Below are 18,971 nucleotides of genomic sequence, written 5' to 3'. Positions count from 1 at the left end.
CCGTGTAGCAAAATGAGTATTTCATTTAATATTCTTTTGTTGCTCTTTCAGAGGTCATAATAACACATAGTGTAGGAGCAACAGGTTTAAAAATAGCAAGTTTAATTGAAACCAACTTTAATCTCATTATGCTTTAAGCTCAACAAAGCTGTACAAATGTGTGGCACCTAAGAGTCTAACTGAACAGTACGACTGCAGAGAAAACACTTTTTCCGATTTTCACTGGTTTGTTAGCAAAAATAAAATAATTTTAAAAAACAGAGCAAAAAAGCAAGCAATTTCAAATCAAGTCAAGACCGAAAAGACTTGAATACCTAATTTGGTATAAAAATGTTGTGTATCCTGTAGACTAATCACCAGTGTGAAACCCAACACATGCCTGTGCTCCCACACCGGGAGAGTCCCGTCAGTAAAAATCTGCTCATTTCCAGCACAGCACAACCAAGGTGCTCTTACAACGTGACTATGTGTGCGCCTGCTGATGCCAGCGAGGGACTTTGAGCAGTGAAGAACGTGGCTTGAGATTGTCAGACAAACCACAGGGGAAACGCATCCTCTTCTACTCTTATTGCCTCAGCCTTTGTTGTATTGTTTTGCAGGGTAGCAGCATCAGTTGTCATCGAATACCACTTTCAAACAGAAAAACGTGTGAATGCTTTGACATATTGAACAGATGTGAAGAGTAGCTGTGGAGGTTCATCGCAGATATACAACCAGATTAAAAACGAAATTTCACTGAAAAAGAACGTATTCTTTTAAAGATTTTTTTTTCCCCCTGCAGATACAAGCTCTCCAGGCAGGACTTCTATACATAAATCTCAAAACACTCTACACTAACTTCCACCAATTGCAAAAAAAAAAAAAAAAAAAAAAAAAACAGAGCTTTGCTTTCTTGATTTTCATGCTAGGATTTATATTTTCTCAGTAAACCTTATTACACACCATTTGTATAGCATTGTTGATATTGCAAAATTTCTTATCCCAATGTGACACAATCCTTTATTGTCCCAGACAGGTCCATTCACAGCTTAACACAACAACAATAAAACAACGGTCCTTTTTTTTCCTCCACCCATCTTATGGTAGCTCACTTGAATATTCAAACAGTGTTCATTGTCTTTTTGTGTTTTGTTCATTGTTTGTTGTGCTGTCATTCCTCAGCTTGGCTCCTGAACTTCAAAGAAAGGCTTATGTCAATTTATGATGAAATGGAGTGAGCAGGCGAGAGAAAAGAAGGAGAAAGAGGGAGAGAAAACCTTCATGCAAAACGGCCTTGCCTCAGAATGTATGCTTATTAATGGATGTTCAATAAATCAATGGAATATAATTAAATTCAAACAATGTGATTTCTTCTCTCACTTGCAGAAGCCTGACTACAAACATCGTTCTCTGCAGGGCCTAAGGTGACCCTAATTCCCATGGTCCAAAGGACAATTCCGCCATTTTTTTTACTGGAGGGTATCATGGATCCAATAACCAGTCATGCATAATATTAATGTGCTGTGAAGCCCACAAGGCAATCATATAGTGCACCATCAAAACGTTGACACTGATCTCATTTGATATATTTGAAGTGTGACAAAGCGATTTTTGCTCTCCTGGATATTAAGGACTACAAAAGAGAGGATGACACAACTGCTCACAGCTAAGCTAGCTGGAAAGGAACCAGGAACTTTTTCTATATATTTTCTCTTCGCTGCAGTTTCCATCACTAGGACTCAGCCGCCATTCCCTTCACTCCGCAACGTGTGCTATCCAGCTGTTGTCATCTTCCTCCCTCTCGATTCTGGCTCTGGAATTCAGTTGGACAGAGTGGGAGGTGATGCTGCGGTTGGTAATCACCTGCTGGCTAAAGGCACAGATGGCACAAACACCAGCAAGATGTTCATGCAGCAGCAGTCCAAGAAGTCATTCTGACAGGCCGACACAAACACAGAAACCTGAAAAACTCACAGCGAGCTGAGGAATTATCAAATGCAGATTTGAGGCAGAAACCTGGCAAACCTGACAACCACGTAGCAACCTGAAAGTGCAAAGAGTTAAAGCACTGGTCTCATGTTTTCACAGGCAAGGTGTTGGTGTCACTGCTCACTGATTGGGGAAAGTGAAAAACTGGGTGGGTTGTAATGATTTAAAATGGTAGACGCTTTCCATGACAAAAGCAGCCTGATAAGGGCTCCCTGTTATCAGCGAGTCTGACCAGCCATGGAGAGAACTGAGAAGCGAGGTCATCTCCAAGATAACAGCATATGTGCAGACTGATTATATGTTCCAGCTCAAGGATTTTTGATACATTTCATTGCTTGTGTGATTTATTTAGAAGACCAAAGACTTGCTTTCTGTTTTAAGGTTTCAGAACTACACTTCAAGGAGAACACGGCCGGTGTGCACCTGTTAAGATTTATTCTTGAGCTCCGACGCCTTTAAGTCTTCTGACACACTGGAGACAGTCAATTTAAGCTTCCAGTAGGATTAACAGGAGATATTTGCTGATATATTTAACTATAGCAGTTTGAGTGAAGGTGCAACTGTCACTGAAATCAGGCACAAAGTTTGTTAGCTTTTCTCTCTGAGCTCCAGATGAAGGAAGTTTGACTAAGTCATTTAGTTTATTGATGTTGCTAGCAGAGATTTTTTATGGTAGTCAAGGCTCCCAACACATCAAACATACCCGAGTAAAAATGCCCCAGAGACATCCCTCTTCTTGAAGACTCCCTAGCAGATGAGCTCCTTCTGCTCTGTGTGTTACTGCTCAGTGCTTTGGTTTGTCCTTCACAAAAGACAGGTAACACTGCCAAGACCCAGTAATTAGTGCAGATGGAGACTGTAATACTCTCTTCCCCTCCCTGCAGAAATGCCAAGGGAGGTAATCTATAAATTCCTGCATATTAATGCAATTTAAAACCACTCCAGACACCTTGCTGGAGGCAGGTGATAAAAAGGTGAAAGGCGGACTACCTGGCACACCGCTGCTGATATGTCACTGACATCAGTACTGTCTCAGCAATTTTCTGACCTGAAACTCTGTAACACACACACACACACACACACACACACACACACACACACACACACACACACACACACACACACACACACACACCAAAATAACTTGATAATCTATCTTCTTTCTGAGAAAACGCTCTCCAAATCCTGACCTTAGGCCTTACAACTGGGTCTCTATCAATAATTAAATGGTAATCTAAAAACCTATTTTAGTTGGGTCATCTTTCTGCACCATTGTCCCTGCTTCTCTTTTTCCTCCATCTATTTTTTCCTCTTTCTGTAAGATCAAGTTAGAGATTCCATTAGCATGAGAAAGCAGGATGGTAATTGTCTTCACCCTACTGAGTGATCCCTGGATAGAGGATTAGGCAGAGAGAAAGCCCTATTTCAACTCGGAGCACAGATGCTGCCCACAGCCGCCCACTCTAGATTAGATTAGACTGCAGAGGGATGAAACCGAATGGTAACTTCAAGCAACATTAAATATAAAGCGTTGACAGGAGGTTAAAAGAGGTTAGGAGGACAGGAGGTTAAAATAAACAAACTTTTGTTCACCTTTCACCACCTGCTGTGACGCCCTTGTTTTCTTTTTCTTTTTTCTCTTCTTTTTGGAAATTTTCTTTTAAATCTACTAACATGCTTTTCTGTTGGAAAGAGGGATTGGAGGAAGGCAGCTTACATTTTCTCTCTCTCTCTCTGATATACAGAGAATATTTAGAGCTGAATCTCCCTAAATCATCCCCCCTGGGCCACCCTGTCCGTCACTAATCTGCCCACCACCGCCCACTCATAAGGAGGTGTCACATTTCTGGCACTCCTCTATGGGATAAGCTCTTCAAACATCAGAGCTTCTCCTCTTGACCTTTCCACAGAGATGATCGATTAAGCCCACTGGATTTATTCCATAAACAGGCAACCATTATATCAAAAAGGCAAGGAATTTACCTCTGAGGCAGAACTTAAAATCCATATAAGCTTCATGAGGGTTCCATTTTATATTGGCTTTTTCAATCCACTTTATGCAGCACATTAATAACCACAGGGTCTTTTCACAAGCTGTTTTGGTATCTGAATCACTCCAGTTGTCTACCTGTAATTATTGAAGCAAATCACAGTGACAACAGAGTGAAATTCAACTGTTATCTGTACTCTATAAAACCTGCGATGCAGAAAACTGCTTTGCTCGCTCACCTGCCTGAGTAGGATAAAGCAGAGCACAAAAAATGACTGAAAAGTTTTAAACAGTATGACTGTGATTGCTTTGGTAAGAAGTACTGCGGAAAGTCAGACGGGGACTTCTTTACTCTGCTTTCTGTCTGTCCAGGAAGCTCTGTGGGGTGAACCAAGGAGTACAGAGGCCAGTAAAAGGTCTGCGTTTCGTTTGCTGCATGAGCCATTAAGTTACAGGACTGCAGGCTTCCTGTTTTCATGCTTGAACACTTTTTACATGCTTTCAGTAAGAACAAGACTAAACAATCTCAAGTGAAACACCAGGGAGCAGAAACCCAAAAAAAGAAAAAGAGCGTATTTCAACGACAGAAACAAAATCAAAACAAACCTTACGTCAAGTCCCTTATGCAAAAGTTAAAAAAGGGAATTAATTTCAGTGGAAATGGAGATTTTCCTCTGAGCAGCCCGATGAGACTCCTCCTGTTTGTGATCACAGTGGCCAATGAGCTTTACTTCAGCTCTGAGGGACTCCTGCTGTATGGTAATCATATCTTGTTTGAATAATGAGGCAATACCACCAGTCCTGCTGCCCATTCCCCCTGCATCCTTGACTGGAGTCTTTGATAGACACTAATTCTAGCTCCATCTATAAAGCTCCTCTCATGCATTTTTAATAGAATCTATTACTTTAGGATTAAATTATAAAAGACTGTCCTCCTTAAATTTTTAATAGTTTGCATAATTGGTATCAGGGCCTGAATGCAAACCATAAAAACCCAGTTTGTACAGGACTGAGCTGCGGAACGAGCCAGACAAACCACACAGCACGGCTATACAAAAGAGGACATGGAATGAGACCATTGCAGACAATCACGTATCTGTACATGCTCATGCACGCACATGTGAGTGAGGTCGTTATAGCTCTGGGTTCATTGCCGTGGAGAATAATGCGGTGCGAGCTTAGCGCTGTGAATGAAGGGGACAATAAGGTCAGGGACCATGTGAGCTGCTTTTGGCTGCTGAGCTCCTGAAGGAGTGTTAGACGGGAGGAGTCACCTGATGGAAACAGGATGCATAAACCAGGTGCCCACAGACACCTGCAACCACAACATTCACTGAGGCAAACAGCAAAAACTACTTAGCAGGTTTATAGCTTCCCTTTGTTCCCACAGTCACTGATAACTGTGTTCAGTCAGCTAAAATGGAAATGTATTTCTCCTCTCTGTTCCTGGTTGCAGGCAGATCAGCCATGAGTTAAATGTCATCTGCACACACTCACTCTCACTCTCTGCATCTCCAGTTCAGTGCTTTCCAATAACAGACGGAGCATACAGGAGAGCAAATGCGTCTGAGGCATCTCCTCTAAACTAGAGCCCCCTTAGAAATCAATGCACGTCACCATCCCCCAAATTAGCACCGCAGGGACACCCCCTCACCGCCCCCGCCTGCTGGCGGCAGCTCTTTGGCATATCTGTACGGGGGAAAATATTTCACACTGTATGAATTATTAAGTGCGGGGCCAGTGCTAAGCAGTGTGGAGATAGACCAGTTATTCACAGCTCTATTGGGACGGATGTGTCAGAAACCCGGGCTGCTCGCCTATCAGATCGTTTGTCACCCACGATAGTCAATTTACAATGAGAGAATTTTTCAATTTATTCATTCTGCTGTCACTGCAGTTTTCTACCTCCACTCATTCCACTCAACAGCCCCATCCGCCTTTAAGAGTATCTCGTCTGGTCCACACCTGCACCAGTGGACTGCTTCTCTGATACTGTTGCTCACTTTGTCTTTTCTCAGGCAGAGGAGAAAAGGTGGAGGAGCAATGTGCAGAAGACACGAGGAGAGCGACCCTGTTGCTTTAATCATCTTAACTGAGCCAAAGGTGTGTTGGGAACATCCTGTGACAGCTGAAGGGTTTGGGCTCCAGTAGTAAAGCTTGGGAAAGGGAAAAAGAGTTACAGAAGCCTAGAGATGATAAATATGCACAAATATTTGGACCTGTATTCCAATAAAAGAATGCATTTCCAAAAACATCCCAGAGGGCAGGATCCTGCTTATTTTCACTTAGGAGGAAATGCCAAATAACAACTCCCACGCAGACAGACAGAGGACCTCAGCACAAATGTTTGGCAGACCGCAATTTCAACATTAATTACTGAAGGTGAATCAGCTGTCAAAACAGCCACGGATTTGTTTTTTTGTTCGCAAACACCCTCTGTTAAAGAGGACGAACCACACAACAGACCAGCCTCAAGAGCCCAAAGCTACATTCTGCCACTATTCCCAGAGACGGGGACAGACAAAACACAGATAATGTTTTCAAAAGGGTTTTTTTTTTTAATATACAAGGGAAACAGAAAACGGCAAGATCAGCTTTGTTGGTCTAAATGCTCAGTGAGAGCAGTTTGAACTGTAAAGCAGCAAGTGTTTATCTGTGATGTCTTTTGAAAGAATGATACAGAGGGTTTCAATGAATAGGGCTTGATGTGAAAGGCAGAGATGTGAGATAAATATCCTCACAGCCAAGGCCCCTGCCCTCTTCCTGATGATGCATTCTTATACACACACACACACACACACACACACACACACACAGTGCCAACAATGTCACTGAGGGCAGCATTTGTTTGGGGACAAGGTGACCCTGTTGCCTGGGGGGCCTGTGAACAGGCACAATGAAGGCCTCTCATCTTGCACACACCCACCCAGCAATGCTGGGCTGACGATGGGTGGAGGGAAGAAGGATGGGGTGTGAAAGGCATCAAAACACCCGGCTACTGCAGTTTAAAAACCCTATTCAGGAAGCCCCCTGAGATAGCTCCTTTCACACCCTGCACAGACGGAGCAAAATCCCCACTTGTAACCCAGAGTCACGCAGTCAACAGATGGAGCAGCTATTGAGTGAAGGATCGCAGAGGCAGAGGCGGCTCCCTATCCATCCCCACTGGAAACAAAGGGGCAGCAGGTCAAGAGTGATGTCTCCGGGAGGAGGGGTCAGCGAGGAGGGGCATGCTTCAACACAGTTGAGCTATGCAAGCACTTTGAAACAGGAGAAACAGAGAGAATCTTTTTTTGGATGACAGGCCGAGGGGGGAGGCTCAGGCTGCGTGCGAGGCGCTCAGGCTGGTTGCTGGGGTTCAGAGTCAGGTGGAAGGGGATTGTGTGTGAATCCGGGACAGCAGTGTGTGTGTGTTTCACCTGCAAACAAGAACAAAAAGACATCCCTGTGCCTACACATTTGCATGTTCAGAGGAAACACAATCTCGCAGTTTAACACACATTTCAAGGACCAACTGTTACAGAGTCTCGATTTTCTTTGTGTATAAAAAAACTGCACGTAAGGAACAGAGTACTTCAGTGTTGATAACAGAAAAGTACTGCAGTGAGGCTATATCCAAAGAGGAGAGAAAAACTTTGCCACTGCAAAAATGATGTAGTGCCCCAAGGACATTTTTAAAATACTCAAGTGGATACACTTAAAACCGGTGTCAAATATTACAAAAGTAGGCTGCAATTCTTTCTAGTTATTAAAGCACATAATTAAAAACCAAATGCTTTTTTTTTTGTTCAAACACTCACATATTTTCCCAGCACCTTCCTGTAAGATTACAGTTTTGCCAGACTCAAGCCTATATAAATAGCAGTGTTAGATTTTTCTGACGTCATTATTAATGGATAGATTTCCTGCGAGCCTCACAGGGGGAACAGTTATGTATATGTACATGCTCAAACGATCATGTATGTGTGCATGCACAGGTGCATGATCACATAGATGACCACAAAGAAGTCGTAGCTCCTTGTAGAGGCAAGTGTATCCATTTCCATTGACCAGAGGTCTTGCTATCATGTGGCTATGACCTGAAAATCAATTAGTCATCTAAGTTGCCCTGCCTCACTGGGTTTCTATGAGGAAGGCATAGCATGATCCCATAACTTCTGCCTTTATATAAATTAAACATCCCTACTGCTGAGATGCCAAACACAGCCGCCACATGTTCCTCATCCTTGAAAGGTCTGGTTTATGGGGCCATTTTGCACAGGAAGGCCCTCATTACAAAGCCGAAGGTGTCAGGAACACTGCAGCAAGTCTCCATTAACAACCACTTGACAGGAAAGTACAGACACTCAAAATTTAAAAAAAAAGAAAAGACTTCCAAGCTCTTGGGAAATATTCAAAAATCACACTTAATTAAACACAAAAGCCCAGTCCAAGAAATCAGAGAAACCTTAAGATTTAAACTAGGCTTTTCTGGGTCATAAGAAACATTTTTGTGCAAGGACATTTCATTTATTCGTGTTTATGTCTCCTTCACAGAAATTGGCAGCTAAGGACAAAGCACGGAGCTGTTATTCTTCCTTCCCTCAGTCCCATCACAATAGAGCAAAGGTTTGCCATTTCAGAATACACCAATGTTATGCTGTTTGAGCCCAGAATTGAAACAAGTAAATAAATAAATAAAACCTATTCCAACCACACTGAAAAGGATCAATAAGTACACAGAAAAGAAAATGGCCATAAAAACAGTCTTTTATTCAGAGTACCATGATGCAGATGAAAACACAGAATGCACCTGGAGAGCAACGCTAAGAGCAGCAGAAGACAAGAGAGCCCACAGAGTTATCAGCTGGGGCCAGAGAGCACTGGCTATATTCAGACCTCAGCACCATCCATCTCCACAGCGACTATTAGATTTCTAATATTGTTGGTTTTAAGGAGGCCCAGCTTTCCTGCCACAGTCAGACAGATTCAGCCCCAGTTGTCCCCTTTTCCTTTTCAGTGTGGTCTCACAAGGTCCTCTCAGTTTTCTGCAAACAATACTGCTGGGCTGCGGCCCTTATTTAAAAGATTAATAGGATGCTGTCTTTGCAGAGAAGCAATCAGTGAGGTTTCTGTGACAGCAGAAAAAGTGTGAAAACAAGGCAAAGAGGAGAGACCATTGTCACGGTTACCAACTGGTTGCCGCAGCTCAATTGAGATAGCTCTGGCTTTCAAGCCTAGCTGTCAATCACAGCAGCAAGCATCAATGGGGTAAATTTGAATGATAAAACGATAAGTCATGTGCAGGCGATTTCACTGTCATCGGGACAGGGGGTGTTTGAGTGTAACTCACTATGGGTGGAGAGATTTCACTGAAGCCATATGGAATTTGGTTTTGCAAGTTGCTGGCTTCACCCCTCAATCATGACAGAATGTGTAATCACCAAATGTCTTCCTCTCAATCCCTGTTACAATTGGCAGCACAGTTCTGTCACTGGAGATGGGGGAACAAAATGGAAAGCTGACTAAAAGACAAGCTTTAAGTGACACTTAATTTGAGATACCCAGGCATTCTCTCAGCTCCAGTAAACAGGATCCATCAAACTTCACCCCAAGCTTGTATGAGTCTGCAGCTGCCTGCGGGGAGAGGCACAGTATGCCTGAGAGGCCCTGATGAAGAAATCAAGCCCTTTAATGGTTCCTAAAAACACCCAAAATGAGGGAGAGGAATGATTATAACACTTTCAAGGTGCAAGTTTCCATCTGATCCACTGCTACAGCAACATTCAAAGAAACACCTTCTTGAAAGACAAAAAAAAAAAAAAAAGGCATGACGTAAAGTTAATGACAGCTTCAGAGAAGACAAGAGAGAGGGTAAAACACACACACACAAACAACTGAGCTGGAGAAGAAGTAGAAGAAAAACACTGAACAGCTGCTTTCTCCCTTCTTCCCTTTGCTCATCCCAAGAGAGAGTCCCATGTGATCTCCCTGATCCTAGTTTGTGGCTGACAGAGGGGACCGCAGCTCTCTTCATCTCCGCACTCACATGGCTCTGTGAACCCCCCGCCTCACCGTCACTCCGCTGCCAGGAGGAAAAGATGGTGAGGAGGGTGGGGGGTGGGGGGCTACATCAAGGAGAGACTCTCCCAATGGGTTCTCGTCAGTTCCAGGCCATTGCACCTTGCTCACTGGGACTTAGCTTACACACACACACACACACAAACACACACAGAAGCAGATGACTATTAATGGATACGCTAATTTAGTGTGTTTTCTTGGCTGTACAGTCATATGTTTTGTTTTTATGAACTGTTGTGATAATACGACTCGCTTCAGTAACAGATCACTCTTAAGTTAGTGACAAATAAAATAACAGTTTGATGCCTCCCAGAGCTTGTTTAACTGGCACAGGAGCAGATAACGTTCAATCAAAACCAAGTGATATGGTTCATGTGGTCAGTGGTAATGTGCTGCCAGAAGGCCTGACACACTTCCGTAGTCTTTGGGGATGAGCAGAGAACGGCAGGCTGCCCTTGTGCGTTCAGTCTCTACAGATGTTGCCTTGGAGAGCGTCTGACTGGCTGGCTGCGGTGACAGCTGGACAGCTGTTCCTATAGCTGCAGCTACAGAGGCATGCCACAGAAATGGGGGGTGGGGAATAGTGCTGTATGTTTAGTTTATCTGTATGAAGTTCCCAGGACATGCAGAGCTGTCACTTTTAGTAATGGTGCATGAGCCTGGATACAAAGAGAGGCACTGAACAGGATACGGAGAAGGAGCACAGATGGGTAAATATCAGACACGGCTAACATTATTTAAAGAAGCTCCAATAACAAAACAGATTTTTTGTAAATTGTAATTTGTCTATCCAACACCAACTGGCTACATTGGCATAAGTCAAAACATTTAATTTGATCCATGAGGTCTGTTTGAGCAGCTGCGACTTTTTATCATCATAAACAAGTAAAAATTTAATATGAACTTCATAGGGAATTTCAAATTAAGGAGCAAAAAAAAAAAATCTATTTTCAAAAGCAGAGAGGATAATTGGCTAAGCATTAAAATGGCTCTGGACTTTGTGCCAACACCAGTGGCGGCTGGTGATGAAAGGCTGTTTAAATTGGGGTCATGTTTGGATATCATACTTTTATCCTGCCACTTAAAAACACAGTTACCTAAAATTATAGAGAGCTGAAGAACAGCGCTGATTAAAGACAACCTAAAGAGTAATGTCCTGACTGAGGACAAAGGTTTGATTACGACTATTGAGAAAGTATTGAAATGTTGGAAAACTCAGAGGTATTAAACGTGAGCACCTGCTGAATATACACACTGCAAATCACGAGTTAAACAGCTTGGATTGACGCCAGTCACTTCTGCCAAAACTCTCATTTTTCCTAAGCAGTCTGGGCTATTCATTATGCCACAAAAGGTCAGCAATTTGTTCAACTCAATAAAAATGTTAATAAAACTAAGAGCTCACAAGAAGAAGCACTCATAGCCTCTGGTCGCCTATCAAAATGTGAATATGTGGATGTGTGGATGTGTGCATGTGTGTGTGTGCGCGTGTGTGTGTGTGACTACATCTATTTGAGTGCAACGTTGCTACTGCAGCATTAAGCAGGTCAAAGGTTGTACAGCAGCAGATATCTAGCAGGAAATATAGTTGTGGCCTAGTCATAATCCCGGTCAAACTCCACCAACTGCCCAACACAAAGAGGTTATAAGCACACGTTCTCAAACACACACAGTTCTGCACCCTACAGTAACCACAAGTTGATAAGAACCCCCACACCAAAATCTCCATTTCCACCTCCTACCCTCAACCCACTCTGCGAAATAAATGAAAAGACCCATTAGACAGATTCAAAGGCTAGCAGTGGGCTCATAATTACATATGAAATATTTTAGAGGAAAAAAGTGATTACTCTGGATGCTGGTCTGGAAGTGGGTGGGGGTGCGTTATTGCTAAGCAACCAGTCATTATCCTCCAGAGTGGAGCGAGGTGACCGGCCATCCGTCTAACTCCGGTGGCTCGCCTGGCTCCTGTGCAAACTCCCCTCCCTCCCTTCTTTCCTCTGCCATTCTGTCTCTCTCTGTCTCTCGCTGTCTCTCTCTCTCCCTCTCTCTCTCTCTCTGCTGACTCCCCGTCCAAATACAAACAGAGATAAAGAACGCTGCAATCGCTCTTGACACACAAATAGGTTAACACAATAAAGCCGGCTTTGCCTGGCTCACTCGAGGGAGGAAAGCAATTCCAGCAGCAGGCAGGAGGTAATAAAACAGGGCTAGGAGTGTGCATGTGTGTGAATGTGTGTGTGTGTCCATACATGTCCTCATGTCAGTGTTCCTATGTTTTTGTATGTGAGTGGAGGCAGGCACACGGAAGCTCTTTGGCCTCAGGGCCTAATATCCCACGGATTTTCAACCCTTTCTTGACACAAATAATAACACGGGAGAAAATGACAGAAATTCCAAGCCACTCCTCCGTTTAGATTAAGGAAATGGTGCATTTATATTAACAGTGTAGCTGACTTGCACTCACTGTATACAGACACATCAATGTTTCCACATGGGTCATATGCAGGCTCTCTCGTAAATGGTCGTCAGCCTGGTTAAAATTCAACAAGTAAATTGAATGAGTTTTATCTGTGCAAGCCTCAGCTTACTCACCCAGATGCGGCTGCCAGTCCTGGCAATAAATGATAAAAATCTCCAGAGTTTTATTAAATCGTGTTGCATTCACACTGAAGTCAGGAAAATGGTGAGGCGGCTTCTGCAATTACAATCCAGACCAGACAACATTGTTTTCTCCAGTCAGTGGAAATTTCATTACCTTACAGCAACCGCCTTAGAATTGGGTAATAGCCTCTTTTTGTCACAGACACAAGCCGTCTGTGGGAGGTGTGACACCCCATAAGTGTTATCCATTTGCAACAATACGCATCTAGCTAGTCACAGTCTGGATGGTGGTCAGCATAATGTGCACTGTTGTTCAGTGATATGGAGGAAGTGAATGGAGGAAATAGCGGTCAATAGCTAATTCCTAGATTGATTATAGTGTAATCAAATGCACTGAACCTTAATACATCCATGCAGCTGACATATCTCTCCCTAGGCTATTATAGACAGATGACGTCGGTCGCACACGGGCCCATCTCTTGCATGTCAATAAACAACAGCGAGGGCATGACCATGTTTCCTGTCTAAGTACTGAACTGTGAAGAAACCACAAACATCTTCTGGAAAAGTTTCACACATTTAGCTCTTACAGGTTAGATGTTTGTAAGCATCAATCAATTCCCCTGTTTTTACCTGCTGTGCCTTCAGCCAAGTAGTTAAATAGCAGAAATGTAAAGCGGTGGACATTGTCAACGGGGAATGAATTACCAAAGCATGAAGAGAAAACATCTTATCTGTCTGATGTATTTCCTGCTTCTGCAGAAAGCTACAAAGCCCGAGGGAAAGCAGTCAACCAAAATGCAGGGAGATGGAGATTAGGATGATGTGCAGTTCCTTGTTCCATTAAAGTTTGATCTTCCTCAATAGCCGAGGAGAATCAGATATCTCCCATTCAAGATTAAAGTACACCAGCATAGAGAGAGAGATTAATCAGAGGGCTGTATGAGATAAAAACAGCCTTGCTTCTGGCATGGAAAACAGTGGCAATAAAGAGTTCAGCTGATAATGTGAAACATGGCGAGGCACAATAGCAAATCAAACAGCATGTACGGGCCTACAAAACAAATCAAAGCGCCGACTAGACCGCGATACAGTGGCAGAAGAAGTACAGCAGGGGCTGATCTGATAGTAACCAAGGCCTTCATTTTATTACTGGCTAAGGTTGAAGAGGGCACACTGAGGATTTTCCCATGTTGCTCACTGTCGCCAGGCCCTCATTCCTTCCCCTCCTCCTCTCCTTGAGATCAATGGTGGTGGGGTGATTTCACAGCAGCCTGCACTGTCACCCAGAACAAATCAATGTGACCATGAGGAAGGCAAGAGCGGCATTGTTTTTAAAGAGAGCAAATTCGCTGTTGGAGAGCTTGTCAGATTTGCTTTATTCTCTTTGTTCCCCCAAGAACACTTTAGAAGGAGCATGCATCCCCTCACTTTTCTGGCTGGGTTATGGAGCAAACAATAAACTGCACAAAACTCAGGCTCCCCATACTGGTGTACTCATTAACCACATATAAACTGCACAATTCCTATACTTAAATGCACAAGAGCCTTTTCAAACACAAAAATGAACCAATCCGATGCTATAACCTTTACAAAGTGAAGTCTATACATTAACCTCGAGGCCTGTTAAGACATGACTTCCATTCAACCTGACAGAGGGTGAGAGGGGAAGCGGGGAGGAGGTCGCTGTCTGTCATACACTAAGTGGCTGCAGATAACCCTGATGAAGAACTGCCAGCAGTCTGCAGAGGATCAGATCACATGAGCAGAGCAATGGTCAGGTAAACCTTTTACTGCAGCCAAAATAACAAGAAATCATTGGTGGCTATTCAAGCAGAGAGTCACAGAGCATCTCACTAACATATACTACTCAGCAGAAGTACTGCAGGGATGCACATATGCAAACACACGCCTGTAGTCTAGTTTTGTGTAGCTACTCCACCTCAAACAAAGACATGTCTAAACTCGTGTTTATAAAATCATGACCCCTTATATAAAGGTTTAAAGGTTAAATGTAATGGGGAATCATGGTCTCTTTTTCAGTCCATTTAAAGTACATTTCTGTATTTATTTGTCAGACATCAAATTAAGTGGGATTTTATTCATGCATCACTGGTATTCATAAAATCAGAGCTAAAGTGAAATTCATTCGCACAAGGTCAATAACATTAGGAATTAATTTTCTGTCATATTGTATAGACATATATCATTTCAACTTAAACATTCAGGTTCCCCCGTTGCACCAAAAAAAGTGAATGAACTCAGCTTTAGGTTGAATAGTTAGTTCAGTGTTTTTGTATGAGTGTCTGAAAAGCCGTAAAATTAAATCAACAAAGGTGAACTATACTGTGTGTCCACATCCTGACCACTGATGGGCAAGACAGATTTCATAAGAGTTTATATAAAATCTTGTAATACTGCAAAGTACAAGAAAGAGCACATCTCTAGTCTGCATATGAAAAGTGTTAAAACAAGGACTGTTACAGACTTTTCCTGATATTAAACACTTTGATCAGGTACCTTAATGAGCTGCTGTTGACACGAGAGAAATATTCATGTTCTCTAAAGTCTTTGGTGTAATTTCCAAGTAAAGAAGCCTCATGCCTTTCAAAGGCCATCAGCTCATCTAGGAATGGTGTGTTTTAATCCATTTGACAGAAGAAGAAAATGTTTTTTTCATAATTATTTACATCTGCAATACTTTTTTCTATAAGTAAAATGGATTCATGGGCAGTTCAAAGTGTTAACAACACATTGAACTGTCCATGAATCCATTTCTATTTCATTTGTATGAATAAAAAGCAGCACTTTCAGTAATGAAGTCCACACAAGAATGGACATGCATAGCTTAGACACTTCAGGGGTGGGTAGATCTTAACTAAAGCACTCACACACACACTCTCACACACTCACACTCTCACACTCACACACACACACATCTGTATCTACTATTTTAGTCGTCTTAAGTGCCAAAATGAGTTTTGCTGCCTCTGGGTAGGTGTTGAGACAATCAAACTATGCAGGGATTAAAAAAGATTAATACACAGTGCAGGAAATTAAACTTCAGCGACTTTAACGATATTCATGAGTGGGGCTCACTTATTCACTTCAGGCAGGCACTTTAATAAGCAAAGAATACAGTAAGGAACCCAAACGCCATCAATCAATCAAACTGATATGCAATTTGAGTTGCAAATTGATAAAATGCCAGGCTTCTCTTAGTGTATAACTTTCCTTAATAGAATGCTAAAATATGTTCTCCACCTTCAAACCATTGGCTGCGTAAATGAGTACAGCAGATCAGATTTTACTGATTTTTTAATTTAGTTTTACTTTTTTCATCAGTAAGTACATAAGGGTAGTAGAAATCGCTGGTACAATCAGCATTTGGGCAACGCAAGTTTTCAAACTACAATATTTTTTAAGTTTATTTTGTGGCTGGACACTTGATAGCTGAGAGCAACAGGGAGCATGGTGAAACTGAGAGGAAAGAAATGTGAGTGAAGTCCTGAGCCTGCAGCAGGACACTTGAAGGTCCATTGTCACAATAAAGAAAAAACATCTAACAGCAAGGTAGAAAATAAAGAGTCAAAACAAAACCTACAAACTCCAAAAGGTAATTCAGTGACCTAGATATTAAAGCTTTTCTGCCATTCCATTCTCCCCTGCCTTGTCCAACCATCATGTTGAGTTAAGGCAAGCATTATGCTGGGAAGACTATTTGTTTAGGTGAGGAGCAGCCGCAGAGCTAATATGAGCACAATTTGCTCAGCAGGTCATAGGCGCAGAGTGGAGGAAGTAAATGAGGCAGTTCTGCCCCCTCGGGTGCAGCCCCTGCCTCATACATCACTGGATGTTTTATTCAATACAGCAAGGAAGGCTCTATGGCAGGTGCCCTGACTGTGGGGGCGCCTGCCCTGCTTTAGGGGCCCATAATACATTCAGCGAGCTGCCTGTCTGCAGTGCTGCTGGAGAGAGAATGACTGGAGCCAGTGAGGAAGATAAATTTTGAGGATGCTTGTAGTCTAATGATAAAACATACTGTGTGCAGCTTTTTCACTGCGCAGTCAGCATAATGTGTAGGCTCATTTATGAGCAGTGTGAGCGATGAAGCTAAATATTGCAAAGCAACCTCAGCAACCCATGAGCCTCAAAGTTCACCAGAGTCGAAACAGGCTAAACTTTATCAGCCAGCATTCAGAATCAAATAACACATTGAGCTTTGGCTACATTCAAAACAATCCGACATTTCTATCTGCATCCCTGCCTTAGGCTGCAGAGGACAAATTTGCTGAAGAATTCACAAGGCAGTGACAAATTGCCTCCAGATCTCAATGCAGCACAGCGCATCATCCATGTCGCCGAGCACAAAGTGAAAAGTTTTACAGTGTTACGCACACATTTCCGTGGATTTTATGAGTTCCTTGATAAAAGCGTGTTACAATATGAACAGGGACTGTATATCATTAACACTCCAGGGTGAAAAATCACTAATTGTAGCAGACACCATACCCCCCCCCCTCCTTTTTTTTAAATCCCCCCCTCCTTCCAGCAGTGACGCACGGGGGCGTACAAATGAGAAATTCGCACCTTTTGCTCTGAGCCGCAACTCCTCTAGTGCCACATTCCTGCCTGTGGTGCATGTGGTGCAATTCCCTCGACAATACCCTTAATTGCTACCCACACTCGAAAAGACCAATATTACACATCAAAGCAGTTCCTAAAGCCATTCGAGAGCGGCTCTCTAACAAGTCGATTTTTACAACACTTCCTTTATTGTGGGTCAGGCATGGAAACAAAGGGTTTAAATATGAGACATCGTTATGAGAGCAGCATCCTGGGAAAAGGGAGTATTTACAAACATTCATTATTTTCTGCTCTGCCTCTATTTACCATCCCAAAAGGATTCAACGAGGCTCCGACAGAAACTTCGGTAATGGTTACACAGGATAACCCGAAACATTCAAAACCTGCAAGACTTCTGCAAAACTGAAATTTGCTATCAAATATATTTACCATAAATTGCTCCGTAGTGCTGACTAGAACTCCATGCAGAGTGTTGCATTCACTGAGCAATCTGCCTCATACTTCTGTGGTCCAAATTAAAAAGGATTCATTCTGTTCTCCAAAATCCAGCAGCCGCTTTGTCGATGTCAAACGTTGATTAAGTTGATCCTCCTCTTCCGACTGGATGCAAATATACCGGTAACCCTGCGAATTAGATTCCACACTCTAGCCTCTAGCATGCACAGGTAATAAGCTTTGCCTTTTTCTCTCGACTCGGCTGCCAATTTTTTTTTTTTTTTTTTTGTCGAGGGCAAAAGCGCAGGTCGGCAATTTCAGGAGCGTCCTCGGAAAGATTGCGCACCAAGCGCGCTTCGGCTTTTCAACGTTTAGCCTCCAGAACAAAGTGAAGGGGACTGATCGCTCTTCTTTTCGCTCGCAGAGATCGTCAGATAGCAGAACTGTTAATGCAAAGACTGGATGGTTGAACTGCTACGCAGTATTCCGAAATCCTCCGCTGTTACGCATGGGTTTAAAGTGGTCCGCCTTTCCACTACAGACGACCTAATGTCAAATGTACCATGCAAATGTTAGTATTTTCTAGGCATTATTGTGTGAAGGTACCCTGGAAGAAATCAAGGCTGGGTCAAAGCAGCTGCCTGAAATATCCTAAACTGATTCGATGCGCATGTAAAAATCCCGGCGGTGAGAATCTGCTCCGTCCGTCACTTTCTCCGTGGTGTCGGCAGCCTCTCTTGAGATGTGTTGTTTCACGATTCAGACTCAGATTTCCTGCTGAGGCCGTGGAGTAACCTCGATAGAAAAGCTCCGAGATGCTCTCTTTGGTGCACTAACCAAATAAGAAATAGTAAAGTCTGAATAAAGAGCTAGCTGCTTTAGGCAGCTCCGGGATGCGGTCCTGCCCTTGTGCCGAGCTGCCGAGACTGACAATAACCCGGAACGCTGCAGACTGTCAGGCTGCACAGACCGCCCACCGACCAATCACTGCTCTGAGGGAATAGAAACATTCCCACGGGTTGGCCAATCATCTGTAATTGAGGATTGTTACCATAGAGATGATCGGCGTCCAAGCGTCTGAAACCACGTTGTTTATTCGCGGAATAGAGGGAAGAAGCATCTGCTGTGGCAGAATGCAGATTGGGATCTTACGCCACAGCTTTAAATTATAAAGCGTCTCAGTCTTTTCTCCGCATGTTAGGTAAAGGTTAAAGCACATCCCTTCACAAAGCTGCAGACCCGCTGCTCTAGCTCTGTCTGCAGGGAGAAATAAAGTTACTATTCCACCTGAATCAAATGAAACGTTATTGCTAAACGCTAAATGAAT

At 43.0% G+C, this 18,971-nt stretch overlaps 1 protein-coding gene across 1 annotated transcript in view; it reads right to left on the bottom strand.

The window, feature by feature from the left end:
• The window catches only part of fam222aa (family with sequence similarity 222 member Aa), a 44,980-nt gene extending 26,425 nt beyond the window's left edge, over nucleotides 1-18,555 (bottom strand). Inside the window, exon 1 of the mRNA XM_026322788.1 lies at nucleotides 17,639-18,555. The gene's annotated coding sequence lies outside the window, so the exon portion shown is untranslated. The remainder of the gene's footprint in view (nucleotides 1-17,638) is intronic.
• Nucleotides 18,556-18,971: the final 416 nt, after the last annotated feature.

This window comes from Mastacembelus armatus, chromosome 9 (genome assembly GCF_900324485.2).
Source record: "Mastacembelus armatus chromosome 9, fMasArm1.2, whole genome shotgun sequence".
NCBI classification, from domain to species: Eukaryota; Metazoa; Chordata; class Actinopteri; order Synbranchiformes; family Mastacembelidae; genus Mastacembelus; species Mastacembelus armatus.
Note: the sequence above shows the minus strand (reverse complement) of the source record. Positions and strands in the feature narration are given on the sequence as shown.